Here is a 26,479-nt window from a genome sequence, read left to right as displayed (position 1 = left end):
ATGTCTACCAGGGGTAGTAGAAGCAAAACTGCTGCTGCAAACAGTACATCCATCATTGGCCCCATTGACAACTTTATCACGAGAACACACGACGCTATTGATTTAAGCATCTCTCTCCTTGAGAGAAGAGTCTCACAAGACTTAGAAGCTGCCAAGCGTAGGGCCTCATATGAACTATTAACAACTAAACGTTCCTCCCTTGGCGAAATTTTGTTGGCAAAAACTCCGGTTAAACAACACGAACAACAACTAGGCTGCTTGCAAGAAATACGGCCTGATATTCATACCATTCCTAATGAAATCAATTTATCGGCCACAGACCCACTGATTGAGTGCGACTCTGACACGAGTAATGATCTTGAAAAGTCACCAGATCTAAACATAAATCTTACTCCGGAAAATACAGAATCGAATAGTCCCATATTAATAAGACCCACCGAAGAGGGCGCTATTCGTAAACAGACTCAACAACCAACAATAAGTATCCCTTCTGTGGGTAAATTACGTAAAAAATCTAAAGTTCCATCTAGAAAAACCACAATCAAGTACCCCATAACCAATGGAATAACTAAACAACCTGACCCTTCAACTGAAGCCATGCAGGAAAAGGTCCAGGAGTATATAAATAACCTTGACGCATCAGTAAAGCAAATAAAAGACGACCAACTAATAGAAAGTGTCGGCAATCTCCTGGCAATTTACATCTCGCCAATCGAATCTAGACTGACTAGAATTGAAAAGAAACTTGAGGAACTCATCGCTGTTAACAAAAAGACTCTTACTAGAGACATTGTACCTATTAATACAGCAGGAAAACCAAATACCAGTAAAACTACTACTATAAAACAGACAGAAAAAGTTACATCATCTGCAACTAGAACAACAAAACCGCAACCAAACTCATCTATTCTAGTAAGCAAAGATAAGTCTGCAAACAACTCTTCTACAGGAAGTGCCCCAACTTTAAGTACAACCACTAGCACTCAGGCGGTAAACATTACTCCAGGAAAGACGACAACATCATCTCAGGAACAAAAAAAGAGACAAAATCATTCAACCTCTACTACCACAAACTCTCAAAAACCCCGGTTAATACATGATCCACCATATAATTCAAGGCAGATCCCTTCAAGAATCAATCTTCCTCCCGAATGTGGTGCTTATGTATTGATTTTAGTTACTGTGCCTAGGCTTAGGAACGATCAAGAGGAAACTCACTCATCTTTGAAAAATAAGATTCTGCATTGGTTGATAGCAAACTGTAACTATCCGATAGAATGCACAGGAGAAATAAACAATGTACAGAGAGTAGGATGGATAGGCCCTTTAAAGAAAAAATTCGAAGGTGATTGTGTATCTATAAGTTTCAAGAATCCACAATGGGCCGAGAAAACTCTGGCCAGAGCCCCTCCACCTTCTGTTTGGGAATTTAACACTACCTTACTCCCACTGGGGTACTTCTATAGGCATCTGATCACTGATGTACCAACAATGGAATCTAACCTAGCCACACCTTTCTTCGATCATCATCCAATGTTTGCAAACAACTCCCCCTTTTTACAGCAGTATCCCAAATTTACATATCCGAACATCCATATGCAAAGACATCAACCACAGGTTCGTTCTCATTTCACACCTCACCCTTACTTGTCTACAATGTCAAACAAAGAGTATAGGGACCCTCGTTGGCAACATGTTGCCGCGGCACCTGGCAATCTTTATAGTATTCCAACTCAAAATAGGTTTGCTGCACTTTCTACTCTTGACTTCAATGATTGACAAGAAAATACCCACCTTGTAGAACCAGAGAACCATACATTAAACCTAGAAGGCCAGATGTCAGATAGCCCCCTTAATACTTATGGATTAGACATTCAGAGCATAATACCAGAGAATACCTTAACTACCCAAAATCAAGTAGGATCAAATGACGAAACTAACTTAGTACAATCAAAAATTAGTCACCAACCTCAGGGAAACTCATTAATTAAGAAAATTTCGCACAGTAATAACAAAAGTACTTCCTTAATACATATAATTTTCAGGAACATAGCAGGCTTGCTGGCTAAAGTAACAAATCCTAACTTTTTAAACCAAGTGACTGCGAGCAGTATTATCTGTCTTCAGGAAACTTGGGCTATCGACCCACTACATATAATGGGATACAAGACTTTCCTTTCTTCGGCAAAAAAATCTTCATCTGGAAGAAACAGTGGCGGTTTAACTATCTATATAGCCAACACTCTACATTATGAAGAGATAGTTCCAGTTATACTACATGAGAATTACCAAATAGTTATTCTAAAGACAACTAAACAGACGTTATACATTATTGTAAACTTTTACAATAACAAAAAACTAGATGATCTAACCAACCTTCTTCACGAAATTTCTGGTACTTTACAAAATCTAAAAGAGAAATTCATTAATAAAACATGCACCATACTCTGGGGTGGTGACTTTAACATCCACTTATGTGACAACAATAATACAGATAAATGTGGGATAGTAGAAGATGATGGTAATATGATCACTCACTTTACTCATTCACATGAAGGTGAAAGAATGAATGAGGCTGTAACTGAACTAGAACTGGGCTTTGCAAACGAACTAAAAACCTCTCAAGTACCTTTTACCCCAACCTTTAATGGCAGGGGACTGACGAGTCTGATAGACTACGTTATGATCTCAGCACATAAAGGTCCAAATATAGAATTATTCGAAGTAGTCAAAAACCCTTTAAGTGACCACTTCCCGATTGCAATCAGCTTAAGAGAACAAAGAAAACAAAAAGATTTTGATATATTTTCTCTACTGCATCAACAAAACTTAGAGATGGGGTCTCTTAATGGCTACACCCTAAAATGGGGAAACGTTGATAAAAAAGCGATCATCTCAGGAGTTGTTACAGCATGTAAAAATGAGATATCACTTTGTCTAGACTATGAGGCAGAAAGTTCCAAGACAATAGCTAGTTTTAACACTATTACAGAAAAGATAAAAAAGGCTTTAACCAGATCTTGTAAACAGATTAACTGTGATAAGAAAGGCTGGTTCAATTCAGCTTGTACTAAAGCCCACATAAAACTAAAAAAAGCATTGGCCAGTAAGCATAGAGACAGGGTGAAAATTACCGCTCTAAGGAGAGAATATGCCTTAGCAATTAAAAACAGAAAACACGAGATAAAAACTGAGCTCTGGGAGCGTCTAAAAAAAAGTACAGAACTCAAAGATAGTGTTGAGTTCTGGAAAATAGTAAGGTCACCATACCTCACAGGCAAGGAGGACATACCCTCTATCGACGTCGCGATCACCAACACTGAATGGGTAAAACATTACTCAAATGTTTTTGGTTTAAGTCCATCAGATAATATGGAAACAACGGACTTGCTGAAGCAAGTTATCTATCCGTTAAACCTGCAGTTTACGCATGACGAGGTACAGAAAGCATTAAGATCCACAAAATTAGGCAAAGCCCCGGGGCCTGACGGGGTTCCCGTTGATATTTATAAATACGAGGAAGAACTCTGGTCCCCGCTCTTGACAAATGTTTTAAACGCATCCCTAGAAGAAGGCCTGATAAAATCATGGAAGACCTCTGTACTCGTCCCGATCTTTAAAAAGGGAGACCGAAACTCACCAACTTGCTATAGGCCTATCTCCCTCCTGGACTCTCTCGGGAAGGTCGCTGGCCGGATCATTCTCGAGAGACTTCAGGAGTGGGCTGTCACTAATAATGTTATATCAGATATACAATACGGCTTCCGCGAAGGTCTAGGCACTGTGGATCAAGCGCTAAACCTGACCCTATTGGCAGGAAAGTATTTAGAGGCCAAGGGGAGTGTCTTTCACATGGTGTATGTGGACCTATCCGCAGCCTTCGATTGTGTCATACATTCAAGGCTGTGGATGATCCTGTTGAATATGGGAGTAGATCCCCCTATTGTAGACTTCCTACGAGAACTCTATACTGGAACAACAGGCAGAGTGCGATTCGGGACAAAGGGCCAACTGTCAGATAGCTTCTGTGTGGAAAAGGGGGTCAGACAGGGATGCGTACTGGCCCCCTTTCTATTGACCCTCTACACAAATGGCCTTGAGACAGCATTGCTTGAGGGAAGTAGAGACCTCCCCTCGGTCGGTCGTCGGCATATACCCGCGTTGCTATATGCCGACGACGCGGTCATTTTGGCTAGAACATCTGTGGAACTGCAGCGAGAACTGGATAGATACTGTGAATTTATGTTAAGTTTGAACTTGTTTTTAAATGTTAAAAAAACTTTTACTATGCATGCGGGGAGGAAAAACATGAAACCTAAAAGACTATTTGTGAAAGGAGAAGCTCTGGAAAGAACATCCACTTACCAATACCTGGGAATTGTCATCGATGACAAATTTAAGTGGAAAGCGGCAATTTCGGCGAGAAAACTATCATTTTTAAAAACAACAGCGGCCTTGAGATCATTTGTTCAAAAACTGGGTCACAAGCCACCTCTAGAAACCTTAAAAATTTACAAGGCAAAATGTGTCAGTACCGCTATCTATGGGGCAGGGATATGGGGCTACGCAAACGTGACTGAACTACAAAACATAGAAAACGCCTTCTTAAGATCCCTATTGGGGCTGCCGAAAAATTCTTCTACATACGCCTGTCACGAAGAGCTGGGCATAGACCACCTAGAGGACATTATAAGAACCCAACCTATAATGCTCTGGCGCAGAATTTGGGTCACTGAACAATGCAATCTAACCAGACTCATTATCCAAGACATTCAGACGCTTGAGCACTATGGGCGGATGAAATGGACAGCCTATGTAAAAGCCTTTTTTACAGATATGGGACACAGTCATTATTTTACAGATCCATCATCTCTACACAGTATTTCCAAACTAGAACTGAGGAAAGCATGTCTATCACATCTGCACCAAACACGTCTGCTAAAAGAAATCCATAAATCCTCTGTACAACAAAGTCTATTAGTCCAAACAGTATCATCCGTCGAACCTTACTTGATGTACAACATGACCCAATTTGAAAAACTACTTCTGACACGCTTTAGGTTCAACATGTTCCACTTAATGGTCTGTTTTCCCACACAGAATGATTGGTCATCAAAACTGTCATTGTGCCCCTGTGACTCCCAATCAAAGCAGTCGACGATACATACAGTCTTATTTTGTAAATTCTTTGAGGCACCCCGCAGACAATGGCTATTGCCCATATTTAAATATTGGGGCCTACGCCAATGTCGCCCAGCTTACCTGGCGTTACAATATCTGGAAAATGAATTGATAGCAAAAGCAACTGTACGTTTTCTGAAATTTTGCAAATGCCATAGGTCTAATCTCTGAAAATCAAATGTATCAAGAGACTATAAGGGTTGGTAGTAAGAGTCTATCCTTTTTTTATGATTTTATAAAATGTATTTTAAATTCATGATTTTTAACAGTCTTTTTTTAAATTGAACTAATGTATGAAAAAATGTATTTCTGTGAACTTTTATGGTCTTCTTTGAAAAACCGAATAAAGTGATTTTTGATTTGATTTGATTTGATTTGAATTAACAAGTAAGTAATGGCCCCTTACTGATGGTTTCACTAATTCCCTTTCTTCACGGAGTGCTCTTGCCCTCCCCATAAAGTGCTTTTTGACAAGATCGATGTCTTGGACCTTGATATCTTGGGGGGAAGTAAAGAGCTCTGGTCGTCCCAAATCTGAGAATGCCTTCAACAGATAGGCCAGCCAAGGGATCTTTTTACAATGGTCTAGGGACAAGACGTCGGACATGATCTTATGGTTCAGTGGAAGGTCTTCATTAAGCCACGTCTTTAACCAAAAGATCAGGGGAGCCATATTCAACCCATCAGTAAGGAAATCTAGGCCCAACTCCATGTGTATAGAGTAAGTTGGTGTTGACTGCGGCACAGAGAGGAGTGTTCGTATGAATCTGTTCTCCGCTCTCTGGATTGGTTCCACGTTTACATAGCCCCACATTGGAGAACCATATAACGCAACGGCGACGGGTTTACTCTTGTAAATTTTTAACAACGCTTCCATGGGCCTGGCGCCTAACCTGCCCGCAAAGCCCATGAGGGCAGACGATGATCTAGTAACCGCCAGCCTCTTCGCCCTCACTTGAGGACCCCAGGTTCCTCTCTGGTCAAAAAGGACCCCCAAGTAGGGAAAAGTGTAAACTCTAGAAACCATATCCCCTCTACACGTGAAGGTTTTTGATCTCCTCTCACTGCTTTCTCGGCCCACCACCATGGTATGCAATTTGCTAGCATTTATTTTTAAATCAAGCTGTTCCATGAATGTGCCAAAGGCATTTAAGAGGCGTTGAAGGCCGACACCCGTGCGCGCAATTAGCACGGCGTCGTCCGCGTACAGGAGCGCTGGGATCTTAACTGCTCCTGCACGCGGAACGTCGACTTTCTTCTCCTCCAAATGTGCACCCAAACCGTTAATATAGATTGTGAAGAGCAGAGGGGCCAATATGCAGCCCTGCCTCACCCCCTTCAGGGATTTGAAAAGGGACGTGCACCTACCCTCATTTGTGACTCGTACGGCCGCAAAAAGCTTCTGGTGTAGGGAAGCCATAAATCTTACCAATGCCTCGTTGATCCCCATCTTCAGCAAGGTCATCCATAACTTAGCCCTGTTCACCAAATCGAAGGCCGAGGAGAGGTCCATGAATGCTAAAAACAAGGACCCCTCCTTGGCCACCGTGTACTTTGATATGAGCAGGTGTAGGTTGGAGCATTGTTCGATTGTGCCTTTCCTCTCTCTAAACCCATACTGGATCTCTGACAACCCTCCACAACTCTCAACATTATCCCTCAACCTGGACAAAAGGACTCTGCCTAAGATCTTCACAGACGAGTCCAAGAGGGATATGGGCCTATAACACCCGGGGTCGTCCCGCTGGCCTTTTTTAAAGATGGGGACGATGGTGGAAATGTCCCAGGAAGATGGTGTAGGGTTGCTATTAACGGCAGTAAAAACATTGGCCAATACCTCTGCCCACAGCTTTGGGGAATGTATGAAAAAATCGGCTGGCACCCCGCTGGAAGCCGGGGACCCCCAGCAATTTGTAAGATTTCATTTTCAAACATTAAAAGGGTAATTTGAAAAAACAAACATGTGCACAAAAAACAAATACTCAAATTACTAAGGATTTTAGTATTTTATATTGAAAGAGTTTGCAAAAAACAGAACATTTTAATGGGAAGGTTGGTGCTGCATCTCCGTGATTACATTTTAAATGGTTAGTTTTAATTCGCAATACAAGGCTCCTGCTCCTGCCAGGGCCAGAGTGGAAACCCAAAGCAGCCCTGGCAAACATTTTCAGACCAGTCCCCATACAGTACACACCAAGTGCAGTGAGTGAGCCTGACCACTACAAAGGGGGCTTCGGGAGGCTCTCCCCCCCCAAGAAAATGTAGGATACAATGGTGCATTCTACAACACTTGTATCATTATATATTGAATTGTATTAGCTTTTAAAGAATAGTAAATGATGATCTTACTATGCACCAGGACACAACAATCTTTGTTGGGGTTCTTCTATGATTCCCTTATTATCACCCTTCAACAGTGCCTCTCATTTCTCCATAGCACACCTGTCATATGTATTTCATTTGTTTTATAGCATCTCTCATAACATTGTAGGATGTCAGAGCACTTTACATCACACACATATAGAGACAATGAATCATACTTGTAAATCAGTGTCGAGAAAATGTTACATAAGGTAAAGGGGACAACAAGGTGTAGGATTCACATGTCATTCATACTGGTAGGCATTTTTAAAGAGTGCTTGGTCTGGGAAAGCACAAGCTCAGGATTGAGACCATAACACAGTGGTTAGCAGTGACTAACAATAAAAATGTATTTCCACCCAAATAAACTCCTTTAACAGCATCAGGATAATGAAAGATTGGGAAAAAACATAGGTGTACCATGCAGTGTGTAAACAGCTCTTTGATGACCGTTTATAGGTCACTGTGTTAGATTGATTGTCTATTATGAGCTGCAGAGTAACAAAAGAATCTCTGTGACAAAAGCAGTAACCCATTGAGCTATGCATATAAAATAATGTTTTTTAAAATGCATGGTACGCATTCTTTGCAGCAGGCATATTAACCTTCTGTGCTACATTAGATAAGACACACCTGCCACTGGACAAAACTCTCATCTCTCTTCAGCAGGTACGTGTTATCTTGACACTTCCATTGTTGCTCGAAAACTGCTAATTCTACAAGTAACTTTGCAGTGCTTTTAAAACTGCTGCCTGTGGACGCCCTGGGAATGTGTTACGGACCCCAGTTTGAGAAACACTGCACTAAAGCCACTAAACAGTTCTGTAATCATTCTCTGGTAGGCTGGCAATTGGCAATCAGGCTTAACTTAGAGGCAATGTGCAAAGTATTTATAAAGTACTCAAACAGTCAAACAGTAGTAAAATGAAAACACAACACAAGAAAAATCCCAAACCCATTTAGAAAAACAGAGAATATTTTAATTAATACAATGACATTGAAACAATAAAATCAATAAGTAGAACCAGAGATATTATTTTTTAAAGAGTTATAAATAGCCCCATAAAGCACAAAACGCCAACCTCAGATATTTACAATATATTGAATAATTGGTCACAGTAGCAACATTTTTTCCGAATGAGAAACATAAAGAAGAGTGTTCACAATACCAATGTGACTTAGTCTGCAGTGAATGCAATTTCTTTTCAAAGCAAATATTCACTTCTGTATTGGCAACGAAGTTGCTCCTTCATAAAGTGACAATTATAAAATATTTCAAGGTGCTCTAGTGTGGGGATAGGAAAGGGTGGGATGCTTGAGGTAACAGTAAATAATTGAAGGTAGTGGACAAGGGAAAGGTGATGTGACATATAAACATTCGATTCACATCGTAAGACCAAACCGGCCTAATGCATTCCAATTGTTCCAGTTACACCACGTACTACCACTACTACACAAACCACGACGACTGAAATTCAGTATCAGTGTCTATGAAATGCTATGTGGTGTAACTGGAACAATTGACTTTCATTATGCCGGAATGGTTTTTACGATGTGAATCGGATGTTTATAAGTCACATCACCTTTCCCTTGTCCACTATTCACTGTTACCTCAAGCACCCCACCCTTTCTTTTCCCCACCCAAGAGCACCTTGACATTTTTAAACTGTTGCTTTATGAAGGAGCAACTGAGTTGCCGAAACAGAAGTTAATATTTGCTTTGAATATAAATTGCATTAAATGCAGACTAAGTCACATTGGTATTGTGAATGCTCTTCTTTAGGTTTCTCATTTTGAAAAAATGTTTCTACTCTGACCAATTTTTCAACATAATGCAATTCTGACCCGGGTCTGGTAGCATTTCAGGTAACCCCTTTGATACATAACAACCTCAGATATCTCATTACACTAGACTGGGTCAAAGTTATGGTTAACCGCAACGGATCACCAGTTGGATATAGTGATCAGGTTCAATTCTGATGGAAAGTTCACTTTCTGATTTAGAGAGTTTAATAGGGAAAAAGTGGTTGTCGACGGGTCATCGATGCAAGCTGGATCTGAGGAATGCTTCAACGAAAGGGAACTGCTGTGCGGATTATTTTAGAGTCGATCTGTGCCTGCTCATCATTGGGCCAAGTGAAACTGTTGAAGGTTGCTGGAGTCAAATGGGTGCTTCCGAGCATTAGTCTGGTGAAGGCATCTATCGGGTGCTGAATCCAGTGAAGCCATGGATAAAAGTTTTCAGCATAGATGCTCAGCACTGAATCTGGTGAAGTTTGCAGTTAGGCAGGGAGGAGTACCCTCTGACCACAAACAAGGGTCGAGGATCTAGGGCACAGTGCTTGGAAGGTCAGGCCCCACACCCACAGAGGCCAGCAGAGGGGAACAGTTCAGGTCCAGTCGGCACTGGTCAGATGGAAAGCATCCTTTGAAGCTTATAACTGTGCTGGGTACAACCCCCAATGTCTCCCTGTCAAGAATTCTCCTTCCCCGACTCATGGTTTGGGGAACTGGCGGCCGCTAATCTGTAACGGTCGCGTGCTCTCCTACCTGGCTGATGGGCGAGCGTAGCTACAGTGGTTGTTCGTGTCTGAAAGTTGCGCGAAACAGGTTCCGAGGATTCCGAGGATACTAGGGGCGTCCTTTTATCGAAGTTTGTGGTGCTTTTTGGAGTGTTTTTGAGCGGCTTGCTCCGGGCGCTTTCTCTCTGTGGACGGCCCCAATCACATAGTGACCTGCTACAGCGAGGCTGGGAGGCGTCTGGACGGAGGCAGCTGCGCAGCTCAGAAAGAGCCGTCACGCGGCAGCGAGAGTCGGGCACCCACCTAGGGGGGTTACTGGCACAGGGTTACCTTACCAGATTCAGGCGTTAAAAGCAAACCCATTTGGAAAAGCTAATGCAGGGGACTCTGCATCAACCGTCAGTATAAGGGCACAGGAGCCAGAGAATTCGAGAAAGGGAGTCTACATCGAGGACCCCTATAAGGAGGCAAGAGCGGGAAGCTTTGGAGGAGGCGCTGTAGGGAGGGGGGCCATAACCTCTAGAAAAACCCCAGGGAAGAAGGGGAAGAAAGGCAAAAGGGAGGGCAGGCTGCAGGAGAAGCTAAAGAGCGGGTCCCTCAAGGAAATGAAATGAAATGAAATGAAAAATTGCACTTGTATAGCGCGTAACTACCCGGAGGCCTCGCAGCGCTTTTGTCTGATTGCTTGTGGCGAGCTCAGGGTAGATAGAAATACCTAGCAGTAACACAATAAATAGATACACATTAAGATACACATTAAGAAGCAGAGTGATTTGGGGCGAGGAGGATCTCACAGTAAGTGAGGTAAATCCAAGAACAAGAGTTCAAGTGATTTCACCAATAATAGTAATGGAGCCCAGTTTGGTCAAGTTGCCTACTCCTGCCCCTGTAGTAGAAGCACAAACGGGGGTGGATTTGAATACTGGTTGGAGCCAAGGGCACAAACCCCCAATGGCTCCATAGAAAATGAGAAAGGAAAAGAAAAATAGAAAGGGAAGCTCAAGAAGGTAAAAATTACACCCTCTTTGCGCTCATACTTCAGAGCACAAACCCAGGAGTCAGCAACTAATATAAAAGCTAACCAAGAACCACGAAAATCTGGTAGCGCCACAATGCAAAAGCAGGAATTGGTCAAGAATATGGATTCGTCCGCGACTATAGGCTCTCAGGAGTATCTTATTTTACAAATCCCTACAAAAAATTGTTTCTAGCCATTAGCGGATCTGGAAAAGGCTTCTGATTTAGGTTCAGATAGCGTAAATCTCACGATTGTTCAGAGCCAAACTTCTTTACAATCTCCCTCAGTACATCCAGACAGGACAGTGGAATCAGGATCATTGCTGATACAGCCGAATCCACAAGATTTGGAGAAGCTAATGACGACAGTGTTATCTGAGATTAGACAGAGGTTTGTCACGTCTGAAAATAATCAGCAAAAAATTCAGGGGTAGTGTGAGTCAATGGAAGAGAAGATAAATGGCTTAGTGGAACGAGTGGGAGCTATGGAACATGCGTATGAACAGTTTGCAGTGAAGGTGGTGGGAAACGAGTTGGAAATTACGAAATTAAAAAACAAGCAAGAATTAAAAGACAAGATAGAAGCCCTCGAAAACAACTCGAGGCGCAATAACCTCAGAATCTTAAATGTCCCAGAGGGCTTGGAAGGGGGAGATATAAAGTCTTTTATTGTTACTCTTATACTGGAGCAGGATAGGGACCTTGATCAAGTTTCACTGGAGGAAGACATACAGAGAGTTCACCGAGCCCCTTTGTTGAACGTACCAGCAGAAAGACAGCCAGAAGGATTTTGGTAAACTTTAAAGCATATACACTGAAGGAGAGGATTCTTTCAGGAGCATTAAAAGCAGGTTCCTATAAGAAGAACGACTGGTCATTTCGTATTAGGTCCGACATATCCCGTACTATGCTGGACCGGCAATGGGAGCTCGGCAAATTTATTCAGGAACTCAGAGATCTCGGAGCCACAGCAAATATCAGATTTTCTGCATCATTAAGAGTTATGTTGAACAATAAGATGCACAATTTCCGAGACCCAAATGATGTGAGAACCTTATAGATCAGATCAGAGCACAACCACAATAAAAAGTGAATCTATAAGTCCATCAAAATGTAGGAGAGCGCAAATAGAGCTGTACTATCATACCTCAAGAAATGTGGGAGGGTTCCCCAGGAAGAATGTAAAAAAAAGCAAACAAATAATTTTCACATAGGGTTGGGGAGAATGTGGGGAAAAAAAAGTTCTCAATTGTTACAGCTTTTCTTCTGTTCTTTCGAGCTACCTGGAAAAACGCAGGAGCATTATTTACTGGAATGGCGGTTTTAACTAAATCTAGTTGTCTGCAAATTATGACCTGGAACGTAAATGGTCTAAGGGTCCCATCATGAAGACAACATTTTTTAGAGTATTTGAAGCTGTGTGACTCGGACATTATATTTATTCAAGAGTCCCATCTTGTAAAAGAGGAATGGCTAGAAATCTTAAAACGTCAGGCATGGATAGATTATTGTATATGTACCTCTCAAACAGTTACAATAAAAGGAGTTGCAATCTTGGTTAAAAAAGCCTGTCAAAGCATATTAGGAGAAACCCAGGTGGACCCTTTAGGTAGATAGGTAATAGCAAAGGTTAAGGTTCAGGGCATTTGGCTTGCATTGGCAGGCTACTATGGCCCAAATTTGGATGAACCGGCTCCCCTAAAAACACTATTTTTACGTTTAATAGAGGTGAATGAACCCGTTATTTTGGGAGGTGATTTTAGTATTCCCTTGAATGTAGTACAGGACACAGCATCTAAGAGGGCGGCGTTGGCAGTACCAAAACTGAGAGCAACAGTAAAAAAATTAATCCAAGACTTAGGACTCGTGGATATTTGGTCTATAAGGAATTTTAAGGCAGGGTCAGAAGCAGGAAAATGTACATTTCATAATAAAACACATGGCCATAGGTCCAGGAATGATTTCTTTTTAGTGTCAGCTTCGATTAATGAGCATATCAGAAATGTGGTACATATCTCAGAGCATTTATCTGATCATTCGGCAGTGTCATTCCAATTTGAGTCGAGGAATTAAACAGTTGAAAGACGTTTGGCTTTAAATCGATCTCTACTTTCAGATATTTAAACATTAGAAAAACTGAAACACATTACAAACACATTTTTTTCTTTATAACTTGAATACTGGCCCTTTAGAATAGGTATGGGATGCGTACAAACCATATATTAGAGGGACAAGAAGTCAGCATCTATGCATACCATAAGATAAAGGATAAGGTAGAATTTCAGACATTAGAAGAGGCAATTAAGCAGGCACAGGGAAATTTAGGATCTACTCAAAGCAACTACAGAATCGGAGTTAACAAAAGCAAAGAATAATTTAGCTGATTATTTGGAGATCAAAGTAACACAAAAATGGGAAGTAAGCAAACTTGCAAACTACCAGTATGGGGAAGGTTGTAGCAAACATCTAGCGTGGAAGTTAAGAGCAGACCAAGTCAGGAATATAATAAGAGAAGTAAAATGCTGAGATACCGGAAATAGAATCACTGAAGATGGGGAGATAAAGCAGGCATTTGTAACACTTTTTCAGGATCTTTATACAGAGGATTTAAATCCAGGTAGGGGTCAAAAAGCAGCTTTCTTTCAAGATATAAACCCCCTGTGCCTTAGCGACAAACTTAGAGAGGAAGTATTGGCTTCATTCCCAATTGAAGAAATTTATAAGGTTATTAAAAGCTTAAAGAAAGGTAAAGTCCTCGCCCTGATGGTGAACAGACAAAATATCGACTCCAAAATATCGACTGGACATAATATCGAGTTTTAAATATAGACTGGACAAAATATCGACTGGACATAATATCGACTACAAAAATATCGTTTTTCAGGTAAGTGAAGTAATATCGACTGTTTAAAATATAGATAGCAAAAATATCGAATTTTTAATAATATATAATATTTTATAGTGTATTTTTATGTAATAATATGTGTGAAAAGTGTGTATTAATGTTATAAAATATTTTATTAAATGGAATTTGTTTTTTTAATAATTGCGTTATGTAATTCTGTAGCGGGTTGTGGGTTTATAGGGGAATAGGGTGGGAAGTAATTTAATAATAATTAATTAATTAATATATGTTTGTAAATATTTATAATTAATAATTAATTGATAATTAATAATAATTAGTTAATTAATTAATATAATTTTGTACATATTTTGAATTAGTAATTAATTGGTAATTGATTAATTGTAATTAGTTAATTACATTAATTAGAGTACATTTTAATATATAATTTTGTGTTATTATTAAGTAATTAATTGGGAAAAAATAATATTAATTATTAAAATAATTACAGCTAATGTGCTAATATATTTACTTTATTGTTATTGTTAATTAATAATTAATTGGTAATTAAATAATATTGCTACATTTTGGGTAAAGGAGTATTTTTAGGGTTCAGGGTCAGTTTTTAGTTTTTGGGTAAAGGGGCATTTTTAGGGTTCAGGGTCAGTTTTCAGTTTTTGGGTAAAGGGGCATTTTTAGGGTTCAGGGTCAGATTTCAGTTTTTGGGTAAAGGGGTATTTTTAGGGTTCAGGGTCAGTTTTCAGTTTTTGGGTAAAGGGGCATTTTTAGGGTTCAGGGTCAGTTTTCAGTTTTTGGGTAAAGGGGCATTTTTAGGGTTCAGGGTCAGTTTTCAGTTTTTGGGTAAAGGGGCATTTTTAGGGTTCAGGGTCAGTTTTCAGTTTTTGGGTAAAGGGGCATTTTTAGGGTTCAGGGTCAGTTTTTAGTTTTTGGGTAAAGGGGTATTTTTAGGGTTCAGGGTCAGTTTTGGGTTTTTGGGTAAAGGGGTATATTTTAGGGTTCAGGGTCAACAAATAAGATTGTAAATTTTTTTAAAAATTATTTTCATTTATTATTTAATTATTATAATTTAATTTAAGTATTTTTAAGTATATTTTAGTCATTTAAATTTAATATTAATTTAATTTAACACTGTTTTTAATAAAGTCGATATTTTTTACATCTATATTATTGTTAACGATATTTTGTACTCGATATTTTTGTACTTACCTGTTTGTAGATAGAAAATCGATATTTTGTCTGTCGATATTTTGGCAACGATATTTTTGCAGGTCGATATTTTGGCAGTCTATATTATTTCAGTGATCCCGCCCTGATACCCTTCCCAACAAAATGTACTCTCTTATGAAAGAGGAACTTGCTCCCATTCTGCTTGACTTGTTTAATTCCATCTATATTGTAAAAACAAGATTTCCTTGCATCCTGGGATATGGCTACAATAATTATATTATTAAAACCTAACAAAGACCCAAAACTTTGCGAGTCATATAGGCCGATCCCCGTGCTCAACTCTGACTATAAAATATACACACAAGTAATTACAAAGAGGTTGGAGAGGGTGGTCGGCCTATTGATTCACAATGATCAGAAGGGTTTTATTAAGGGTAGGCATTTGCATGATTTAACTCATGAACTAATAGGCACAATCGTTTTGGCCACCGCAAATGCCATGCCCCTAACAGTCATGACTTGTGACGCAGCCAAAGAGTTTGATAGGGTCAACTGGTTTTTTCTTCAAAAAGTAATTCAAGGCTTTAATTTAGGCCATCATTTTCTGTAAGCAATTAAATCATTGTACAAAAATCCTGTTGCTCGAGTCTTGGTAAATGGCACTCTTTCATCCCAGGTTATAAAAGGTAGGGGCACTAGGCAGGGGTGCCCCCTTTCACCTTTACTGTTTAATTTGTATATAGAGCCGCTCACCATCAAACTAAGGGAGTGTAAGGATATTATTCCATTTTCCTGTAATGGATGAGTAAAGAAAATAGGCCTTCATGCAGATGACCTAATGATATTTACTGGACATCTTCAAGATTCAATAGGAGCAATTTGCGGACACTTTAAAAAGTTTCGGGGAGGTATCGGGATATGCAGTTAATCCAGCAAAAACAGAGGTCATGCAATGGAATACGTACTCTAGGTGTGACCAGATTCGACATAGTATTAGGTATCTGGGGATAGAGGTGGTTCAGAAGCTTGAATTACTACCAAAGGCAAATGTTGATAAAGTCACATCTAAGGTCAGGGCACAATTGCAAAAATGGGACTCTCTACCTTTATCCTTCTTAGGAAAGTCGAACCTTTTGAAAATGGCAATTTTACCCAAATATACATTTTTATTCAATTCAATTCCATTGGAGTTCAAGAAGGACTGGATAACTAAAAGTCAAGGTCTTTCTCTAGTTTTATTTGGGGCAAGAAAAGACCCAGAATAGCTTGGTGAAAGCTCAGGGAAAAAAAAGAAATGGAGGGGTCGCCAGCCCAGATCTTCTGCAATACCAGAGAGCTTTTCACTTAAAATTTTTCAGGCAACTATTGGGTGACACTGCTGCTTTTACACCATTATTCCGGGCATTGCCATTTGGCTTCCAGCCCCAATCTCGGTTTTCTCTCTATAAATTTGGAGATCCGAAATTTAAAAAAAAAAAGTGAAATAAAAAATTCTACAGGCAGCTTGTATAGTATGGTATCAAACAAGAGTGATATTGTGAATCCCCTATTATAGCACCTACACTCCAATATGGAATTCACCGGAAAGCCAGTATGCCTATTAGATTCTTTTGCAGTTCCAATCCAAGCAAAGGGAATCGAGAGATGGGGTGAATTGCCAGAGGGGTCGGAGTTAATCTCATGACAAAAGATACAGGACATTACAGAAGAGGCTTTCTCCGAATTTAAATATTACCAGCTATCTAGTTGGGCCAAATCACTGAGAAGATGTGGAAATGGTAACAAACTTTTTGAATCTAAACTGGCTACCAAACCTTCAGGTCGAAAAGAAATTGCTGAATAGTACTGGATGCTAGTTCAGCCCCAAGATGACTCACAGCTGTGGTTTAAATCAATTTGGATGAAGGAACTGCTGAGCTACGATCTTGACACTTTATGGCAAGTATCTCGGTCTTTTTTATGGCAAATTATTAAGTCTGCACCTTTAAGAAAAAATCATTTATTTACTATTCCTAAGGTGTATTGGACTCCGCGAAGGATATCCAAAATCTGCACCAGAGCTGTGAAGTGCCTCAAATGTGGGGAAGCTGATGCAAACGAAGCACATATGTTTTGGCGGTGTCCTTCCATCCAATCCTTTTGGGGAAAAGTAGGTGAAACGATTTCCAGCATTATGGAGCATGAAATTAAGGTGATTCTTCCGCACGTTATTTTTGACGTAACACCAGATGAATATTTAATAATCAACATATCTATACAACATAAAACCTTTAAGTTTTTGCTAATCTTATTGGCGCACAGGGAATTGTGCATTAAGCGGATTCTACCTGTTCCCCCTCTTGGGTGTGAATGGCTCAACTCGATACACAGATTTGCAAAATTGGATAGGGCAATACGCATTACAAAAAAACTAAATTTTGGAATGTTTGGGATGATTGGTGTAAGAGTAGGCAATTGTAACAAAAAAAAACTGCCTAAAGTCTTGTTATTTAATTTTTCTTTTGTGGTAGCTCCTTCTTCATTGAGTTTTTCTTAGCTATTGGTGTCTCTTTCTCCATTATTTTTTACTGGTTGATTTAGTGCTATGATTATGTGGTAGCAATACAGGCCAGAAATGTCCAAGATGGTTTGGACTGACAGCCCTGGAGCGGAAATTCCATGTACCCTATCATAATAGAGAAAGAAAATGGGGAAAAAAATAAAGGGGTATACGGCTAGACCAATCGAGGGTCCAAAATGCTCAATACATCCCCTCCTCAAAGGAGAGATCGGACTCCCTCACATATTGGTGCAAAGAAAAAGTCAGAAATATAAAACCTTTCATCTTGTGTTCTTTTTACTTTTTGCATCTCCAATCTATAATGGCTAAATACAAATGAGGACAAAAAAAATAATTCTCCTTCCCACACGTCCAGTGCCCCTTTGTCAACTGTCTAGGAGCTATACACATTTCGCCACTGCTATTTGTCGTCAGGTGACCACTGGATACTGGCAGAAATGCCTTTTGGTTTTAGGCAGGAACAAGACTACTTTCGGGAAGTGTCCTTGAACTCTTTATCTAGCTGTTTCTAAACTGCATTTAGCATTTATTAAGTGTAAGAATGTAAACCAGTGTTAGCCTGTGGAACAGCCAGCCTTGTCACAGTAAAATGACAACTTTGGAAGGTTTTCACTGCTAGGACATGTACAACATTAGTTTCTACATGTCCTACTTTTAAATACCAGGCACCACACCTTATTAGGCAAAAGGCCTACCTTAGGGTGACTTACAGATATTGAAAAGGAATGTTTATGCCCGTCAAAAACGTGATTTTTACAGGTTGAAATGTCAGTTTAAAACTGCCTACTCAGGCTGTAGTGGCAGACCTGGAGACAGATTTGTACAGTGCTACTTTAGTGAATGGTACAATGAGTGCTGCAGCCCACTGGTTTAATTAAATTTGCAGGCCCTCAGTACACATAGAACTGTGTAGTGGGCACGTACAAGCAAATTAGATGTACGAATCAACTGCATGTTTGAAAGGGAGAGCACATGCACTTTACTACTGGTTTGCAGAGGCAAAAGAAGGCAAAAATATGTGGGAATACCACACAAATTATGGTAATTTCCAACAATAACAAAGATAATTGTGCTTTAAAAATGTGCAAGAGCTATTGGACACAATATGGTCAAAAATAGTGCATTTGTTACTCTCAGAGTTTGCATACTTAGTCACCGACTGTGACAGAGAGATACTAAAATCAGTCTATTTGAACACGTATATATTTTAAAGCCAGGAACTGCTGCCAGATAGTGACGTAATTAAACCATTATGAGCTTTAAGAAGTGAAATAAGTGTTGTATAAAACAACTGTAAATAAATACATTTATAAATAAATATACATTAGGGGAGGCGCTGAGTTATTGGATTTTTCTCTGTGATATAGAACTGACTGCCTTTCACTTTTGAAGTTTAGTTCATTATTCTTTGTCCTCATCTTTACTTCCCTTCCCCATCAATATCTAATGAGTACAAGAATGTAACCATCTGGCATCCCTTGTCCGGCTCCTGTCTGTCTACTATTTCCTCAACAATAACATAACACAGTATATACAACTCATTGCGAAATTATACTCTGACTTTTATCCATATAAGAAAATATTCTTTAAGTCTCTATTTCTTTCCTTTTCTAATGAGCAAATTCAAATTATGTCACCATGCCCTATAGTTTTCACTAGTTACATATTGTCTGGGGCCCTGGGAATAGACGTTTGCGATAGGTCAGTGGCATATTCTTAAAGTATATTTCCTTTATTGTGATAATGCTTTCATCATGGGGGAGCAAAGTAGTGCAGAATAGTAGTAGATAAAGCAGGCCCATACTTCTTGAAATTTGTGTAATTGGTCAGCAAGACTTTGTATCACCCATTCTTAGGAAGAACATGTGTATATTTCCTGTAACCATGACTTAATGCTACGACATTGAGAAGTTCGCCAATGCCTGAGGATACGGATTTTCGCCATGGCTAAGGCTGTAGCTACCCACCTCGTTTGCAGGATCTCCGGGTACAAGACAAAGTCGTGTAACAAGACTGTCTGAATTGTCAAATGCTCCATTATATGAAGCATTTTATAGCATCCTAGTTTGGAGCATGCTTCTCATTCGGGCCTGCCATGCACTGTTATAAGGTCTGGCCACTCCTCCTCGGAGTAGTCTACTTGTAAATGGGCGTCCTCCAATCTTTCAACTGGCTGGATAGGATCGGAGAATAGTCTCAGTGCTCTCTAAAGTCCAGACACCACTTCCTTAAAAGTTCCATAGGTGCATAAAAGTTTCAGTATGGAGGAGTCCTGTGAACCTATTGATGGGGGCCTTGTAGTTCACTTTAGTGCGTGAGGGGTCCATAATTCCAAAACTGAAGCTTGAATTCCTCTTGTGTAAATGTCAGACATTTTCATCTCACCATCAATCGGGAGATTCTTTTTGTTTTTTATGTATTTGACTCCAAACACCTCCGAGCAAAGCTCTACGTCTCTTCAGTATGTCACTATTACACTATAGGGGTGCATTTCTATGTATTTCCTTGTTTTCTCCCATTATGTTGTGTGCTCTTTGCCAGGCACAGTACATCGCAGACAATCAGGGGTTAGAGGCACTCAACCTTTCATCCTTCTGAGGTCAAAAACATGAGTACCATTGAGTTGAGTAATAATAAACATCAGTCATTCACGCTACTATACCCTTCTAGGTGAAGGTGTACTTTACAAATCTAAGTTATGTTATGCCACCAATTGTGGGGAGAGATGTACTAAAAAATATATATTACATAATTCGAACGGGGCATAACATTCATCTTAATTATCCCTGTCTTACCCCACATGAAAAGGCTGAGGTGTGATTATCCAGTCCGGTTTGATTTGATCTCTGCTATCAGTGGGAGTAATTTACAGTCAGCAATGCGGTCTCGTCCAACGCTTATATTGATCCCCAGGTACTTTACACTAGATGCTTTCCAACTAAATAGATGGTCCCTCAGGGCTGCAATGGGGGTGTGGTTTGTGAGTGAAACAGCCTCGGACTTTTTCAAATTAATTCTGTATCCATAAAGGCTGAAAAGCACAAAATCATATCAGTGAGGTCTGTTCTTTATGTATTCGGTTCCGAGAAAGTCACTGGTATGTCACTGGCATGGAGCAAGTCTTCATGTTTCCCTGCTGGTGGAATTACCCCTTGCGCATCAACAGCCTGAGGAATGGCAATGGGCAAGGGTTCTAGTTGAGAGGGGGACATCCTTGTCTGCTGCCTGTCTTGACTTCAAACTCCATTCCTGCAACCATTGTCGATGGTGCCCTGTATAACCATATTAATGTTGCTGTGCACTATGCTCCCAATCATATTCCTTTCATAACCCTAAATAGATATTTAACCCTATCAAAGGCTTTCTCTGTCTCCAAAGAAACTGCCATTTTGCCACCTCTCTCCTTACGAAAATAGATAATAAAAGGTTTGTCGAGGAAGACCGCAAGAGTCGCTGAGTAACATAGGGTCCACTCCTGGACCTTAGGTATTTGGGCCCTGTTTCCCTGATGGCCCTGAAAATGATAATTAAGATTTTGAAAATGATCCTTTTATGTATTGGTAGCCAAGTGCAGGGTTTTGAGTGCCGCCGCTGAAGAGGACCCCTTAGGCAATTTAAGTGCCAGCCTAGCAGCGGCATTCTGGATTACTTGTAATCTTTTTAGAGCAGCTTTTTTGGCACCTGCATACAGACTGTTGCAGTAATCCAGACGTGATGGGATTAGTGCTTCTGCGACTGTTTTCCTAGCAGTGACCGGATGTAAATCAAATAAAATTTTCAGAGTTTTTATCATGTGAAAACACATACCTGTAACTGCAAGGGATTGATTATGGAAGGATAGTGTGGGATCAAACCTGATCCCTAGATTCCTCACAGTATCTACTATGTTGGGAGATGGAGCCGTATTCGGCTGCCACCATTGTGTGGGCATAAAGAGATTACATTTTTGAAACAGCATGATTTCAGTTTTATGGCTGTTACATTTGAGATGGTTGAGTTTTATCCAGTCCATAAGCTGTTGTGGACTTTTTGTTGAGAATGAAAATTAGCTGAGTGTCATCTGCGTATGAAATGGATTCAATTTCGAATGAGGTGATCAGAGTGAGTAATGGTAACATGTAAAGATTAAAAAGAGTTGGGCTCTGGGATGAGTCCTGTGGGACCCCTGATGGCAGATATTTTCCTGTTGAATTGTAGCTTCCTAATGTTACTATTTGTCACCTGTATTTCAAAAAAAGATGTTAGCCAAGCCAACGCCTTGTGAGTAATGGCACTATTCGCAAGCCTGTCTCCCAGAATATCATGGGAGACCATGTCAAATGCGGCCGATAAGTCCAACAGAATCAATACTGCATACTTGCCCTGATCTAGGGCGAACTTTAGGGTTTCAGTATTATGGAGCAGCACTGTTTCAGTTGAATGACCAGGTCTAAAACCCGATTGTTTGGGGTGTAAGATATTTGCTTCCTGCAGAAAGACATTAACCCCTTCGATGCTCATGACGAGCTCAGCTCGTCATGATGCACGGTTGAGCTGTGCTGATGACGAGCTGAGCTCGTCATGCAAAATGGGATTAGTAGTAGGCCAGCACCCAGTGGGAATTGCCTTAGCAGTCAAGGTGTTAAGCTGTATACTGACCACTTTCTCTGTTATTTTACTCAGACATGGTAACAGAGAGATAGGTCTGAGATTGGAGAGAGTGGTTGGGTCTGGGAGTTTCTTTTTCTGAAGGGGTTTAACAGCAGCAATTTTCCAGTTGCCGGGTACTCTTTCTAGTTTAAAAGAGGAATTGATTATTTGGTTAATGGTGGGGTTTATGGTATCCACGAGAGGTGAGCCATGAAGCAAAATATTTTTTTAAGTGCTTTTTCTATTGGCTAGAGAGGTCATCCAATCATTAAAAATATCAGAGTCTATTGAGGGGTCCCCAGTAACAATGGGTTTTCCCACTTCTATCGTGCCGTTTAAGTCGGGGATAGAGAGCATTTTATTCCACTTGCGTCTCAATGTAGGACCAATTTGCCTGAGGTTTTTCACCGGGTGTGCGGTAGTATAGCCAATCCTAAGAGGAATAAGCTTATGGTCTGACCAGGTTATCGTGACTGGTAGATCTGTTTTGAGACAGACGGCATTTGTACATATACCATCCAGGGTGTGTCCTGCACAATGTGTGGGCCCCTCTATCTCTTGTTTTAGACCCAGAGTGTTTATAATTTCTGTGAGATTGTTTGTGCTAAGGGTATTATTTGATTCTAGATGTATGTTGAAATCTCCCAGGATGGTGAAGTTGGCATATGAGACCACCAGGGAATTCATGCTTTCACCCAGGCTGTCTAAAAATTTAAGACTGGATCCAGGGGGTCTGTAGATCATAGCCTCAGTAAACAATATTGAGCTGTTGGGTTGGAGGCAGAAGCTGAGGCTTTCAGCTTCTTTTACTTCTGTAAAATTTCATATAGAACATTTCAGGGAGCTCCTGTATATTATTGCCAAGCTCCCCCCTCTTTGCCCATTTCTATCTTGTCTAGAAATTGTATAACCTGGTGGGAGGGCTTCCACAATGTGAGGGTTTGCGCATTCTCTTAGCCATGTTTCAGTGATAAAAAGACAATCTAGATTCTGATTTACTAGCATGTTGTGAATATGAAGCACATTTTTAGCTAAGGATCTGGCATTGACAAGGTCACAGTGCAGCTGCTTAAGATAATATTTGCAGTCAGCAACGGGGGCATGGCCAGGTGCGGGGCTCCGATTATATTTGAACGTATGTCTGCATTTAAGGCAAAGGCAAGTGAATAGGCCTTTTATTTTATCTGTCTGGATAAAGACTTCGCACTTACTAACTTTTGTCTTTAACGCCAAAAGTTCCTCTCTTGTATAGAGTAAACCTGGGCTGGAACCAGCAGCATTTCTGGCCCTGGCCGTGGACGGGTGCAGATGGGCTTGCCTTTGGTGCGCCTTTTTGGCGCGTCCGGCGCAGCATGCAGCTTATATAGTGAAGAGGATGAAGCTTAACAGCCACTAGCAATACAACCTGCCGGAAGTGGGAGTAGCCTAAGTGGGTTGGGCTGTGTCCCTCAGCTCAATTGGCAGGAAACTGCAGCGGTGGACCAGTAACGCAGTCCAAAGAAAGTGCAATGTGGAATAAGGTGCTCGCTAGAGCTGGGGCAAGAAAACAGGTATTGATGCCTTCCTCAATTTCTGCCTTTGTTCTGCAGAGATTAGGTGCACTTTGGATGCATGGGTGTAGTTGATCGTTTTCCGTTTTAAATTACACTTGTAGATGCATAGCTCACTGTGAATATGGGAAGCCATCATGGTGGAGCATCCACAGTCCTCTTTCTATTACTATTATACTTGCTGATCTCTATCAGCATGCAAAGGGGCTGCCTGGGAGTGAATGCATGGGCATCCAGTCGGACACTGTCACCTGATGTTTTTCACTCTGGGCATCTGCACCATCCATGGCTCTTCGTCTTCTAGGCCATGTTGCTCTCAATGGAGAGGCATCACCACCTTCCTGCATTGCACACAACCCCATTGAGGCATCCACCCAGCCTCAGAGGCCTTTGGCCTCTACACCTATTCTACCTCTATAGTACCAGTAGGTGGCCTGTCTTGAAATTATTGCATCTAACTACAGATTTTGAGCAACCCTGTCCTCCAGAGAATTAGCAATCTGACACAACACTGGCTCCCTTGGAGAAAGCCATAAGCCTATGCTTCCCTGTCATCAGAAATGGTATCAACATACCTAAATACACATACAGTTACTGTTAGAAATAGGGTCTCTAGTTGGCAGTGGTGTACACCCTATCCAAGTATGGGCCCTCACTCTAGTCAGAGTAAGGGGAATATACAACTAAAATAACCCCTGCTGACCCTCTTGGTAGCTTGGTACGAGCATTCATGCTTATCGCAGAGGCAATGTTTATTTTTTTCCCCTAGATCCAGTAGTAAATCCAGAGTGTGCAATTGGACGATATCCTCGCCGATTCATAGCATGGCATGTATTTACGATCAGATGTGTCTCTTGCAATAAAACTACGTCAGGGGAGAGGCGTCTCAATAGCTGCAACACTACTCCTCGTTTTATCCTATCCCCCAACCCGTTAACATTCCAACACAATAACTTCAACCCCATACCCCATCCCGAAGTAAGTGCAGAATCCACCCCACAGCGAATACAACACCCAGATCCAGATGCAAAATAATGTGTTGCCTTGAAACAAAATGAAACACACCCAAACCCCCCTCCCAACCCCCCAACAAATCCCCGAAACACACCCCTCCACCCTGCACCCCTGCGTTAGACTCAAAAGCCACCCCAACTTGCAGTGTGCCTGTCGCCCTAACATTAAACTAGTCTACAAGAAGAAACCCGGAGGAGGGAGAGTCCCACCCCCCTCTCCACCTTTGGGTATAACACCATAAGTATCGCAAATACAAAAGTCATCAAACCACAGCTGCCAGTTCTGTACACTGTCCGGAAACCAGTAACCACTTCTCATTCTTGTTCCAACGGGCCACCTTCAGCACCTCCAGAATTTTCTGAGCGATCATGCTGTGTAGACAACGTATCAAGCCAGTCACTCACTCTCTCGGGGCGGTCAAAGAAGAACGTCCGATCATTGTGTTCAACACGTAGCCGAGTTGGAAAAAGCATTGCGTATTTCATACCCATGTCTCTCAGTCGCCGCTTCACCCCCTGGAACCCCATCTTTTCTTTCTGAATAAACTGGGTGAAATCAGGGTAGAAGCTCACCGTTGTGTTTTCAAACTTCGTGGGGCCACCCACCCGTGATGCCTGCAGGATAGCGTTTCTATCTCTGAAATTGAAAATTCTGCCGATTATAGGCCGTGGACGGGCACCCGGCTTCGGCTTCCCACCCGGCACTCTGTGTGCGCGTTCCACCGCGAAAAAGTTGCTGAGGCCTTTGGGGGCAAGATGGTTTGAGATGAGGTCTTCCACAAGGAGATCTGCGGTTAACTCTTCTGATTTTTCAGGAACCCCAATGATACGTACGTTATTGCGTCTTGCCCGACTTTCAAAATCCTCCAGCCGGTGAGCAAAGAGATCATTGGAGGATCGTAGGTTGCGAACCTCCATCTGTAAATTGGAAACATCGGTCGTAAGGCTGGAGGTCTTCAAATCTAGGGATTTGACCTTTTCGTTAGTCTTTGATAAATCTGCCCTGATCAAGTTGACATCGATTGCCACAGTGTCAAGCTTTAGAGCCAGAGCCTCATATTGTTGGCCAATGGAGGTCTTCATGCTAGCAATGGCGCCCATGACATCACGCAGGGTCAAATCATCCACTGCGGCTGAGCCGTCACCCGCATCTTCCAGAGACCTACTCGCACCACCGGGGGACCCTTTAGGATGGGTATAGCAATCCATAATGTTCAATTGAATAGTACCCCCTTTGGTGAGTGGTTTTGATCTTTCGTTTCTCGCTGTCCGGTTTGCCCGCCATATTAGATGTTGCGACCCGGTGGGGCCTTTGAGACCTGGTAAAAATGACTCCTCACGATTCACCCACAGGGATATCCAAGTGTGAGTCTCAGCAGGAGATCACACGATCAGGAACACTCGGCAGCTGGCACACGGTGAAGTTGCGGGGTCCGGCTCCCGGACTGCCAGAGCCGTGTGGAAATAGGAAGAGGCAGAAGAACCAAAAACGAAACCAAAAGTTAACTCCAAGGTTTTGAGCAGGACCCAGCAAGCCGTTGTTGTTCAACTACCACCTGGGCACCACAGTGACTCGAGGCCCAGGCAGTTCCATGAAGCAGGCCACAAAAGTTCAA

The 26,479-nt window shown here is 41.3% G+C and overlaps 1 long non-coding RNA gene across 2 annotated transcripts in view; it reads right to left on the bottom strand.

Moving 5' to 3' along the window:
- The window catches only part of LOC147701967 (uncharacterized), a 440,939-nt gene that overhangs the window by 56,694 nt on the left and 357,766 nt on the right, over positions 1-26,479 (bottom strand). The gene's annotated exons all lie outside the window — the stretch shown is intronic.

Source organism: Lissotriton vulgaris, chromosome 7 (assembly GCF_964263255.1).
Source record: "Lissotriton vulgaris chromosome 7, aLisVul1.2, whole genome shotgun sequence".
Lineage (NCBI taxonomy): Eukaryota > Metazoa > Chordata > Amphibia > Caudata > Salamandridae > Lissotriton > Lissotriton vulgaris.
This window is presented reverse-complemented; position numbering and strand designations above follow the sequence as displayed.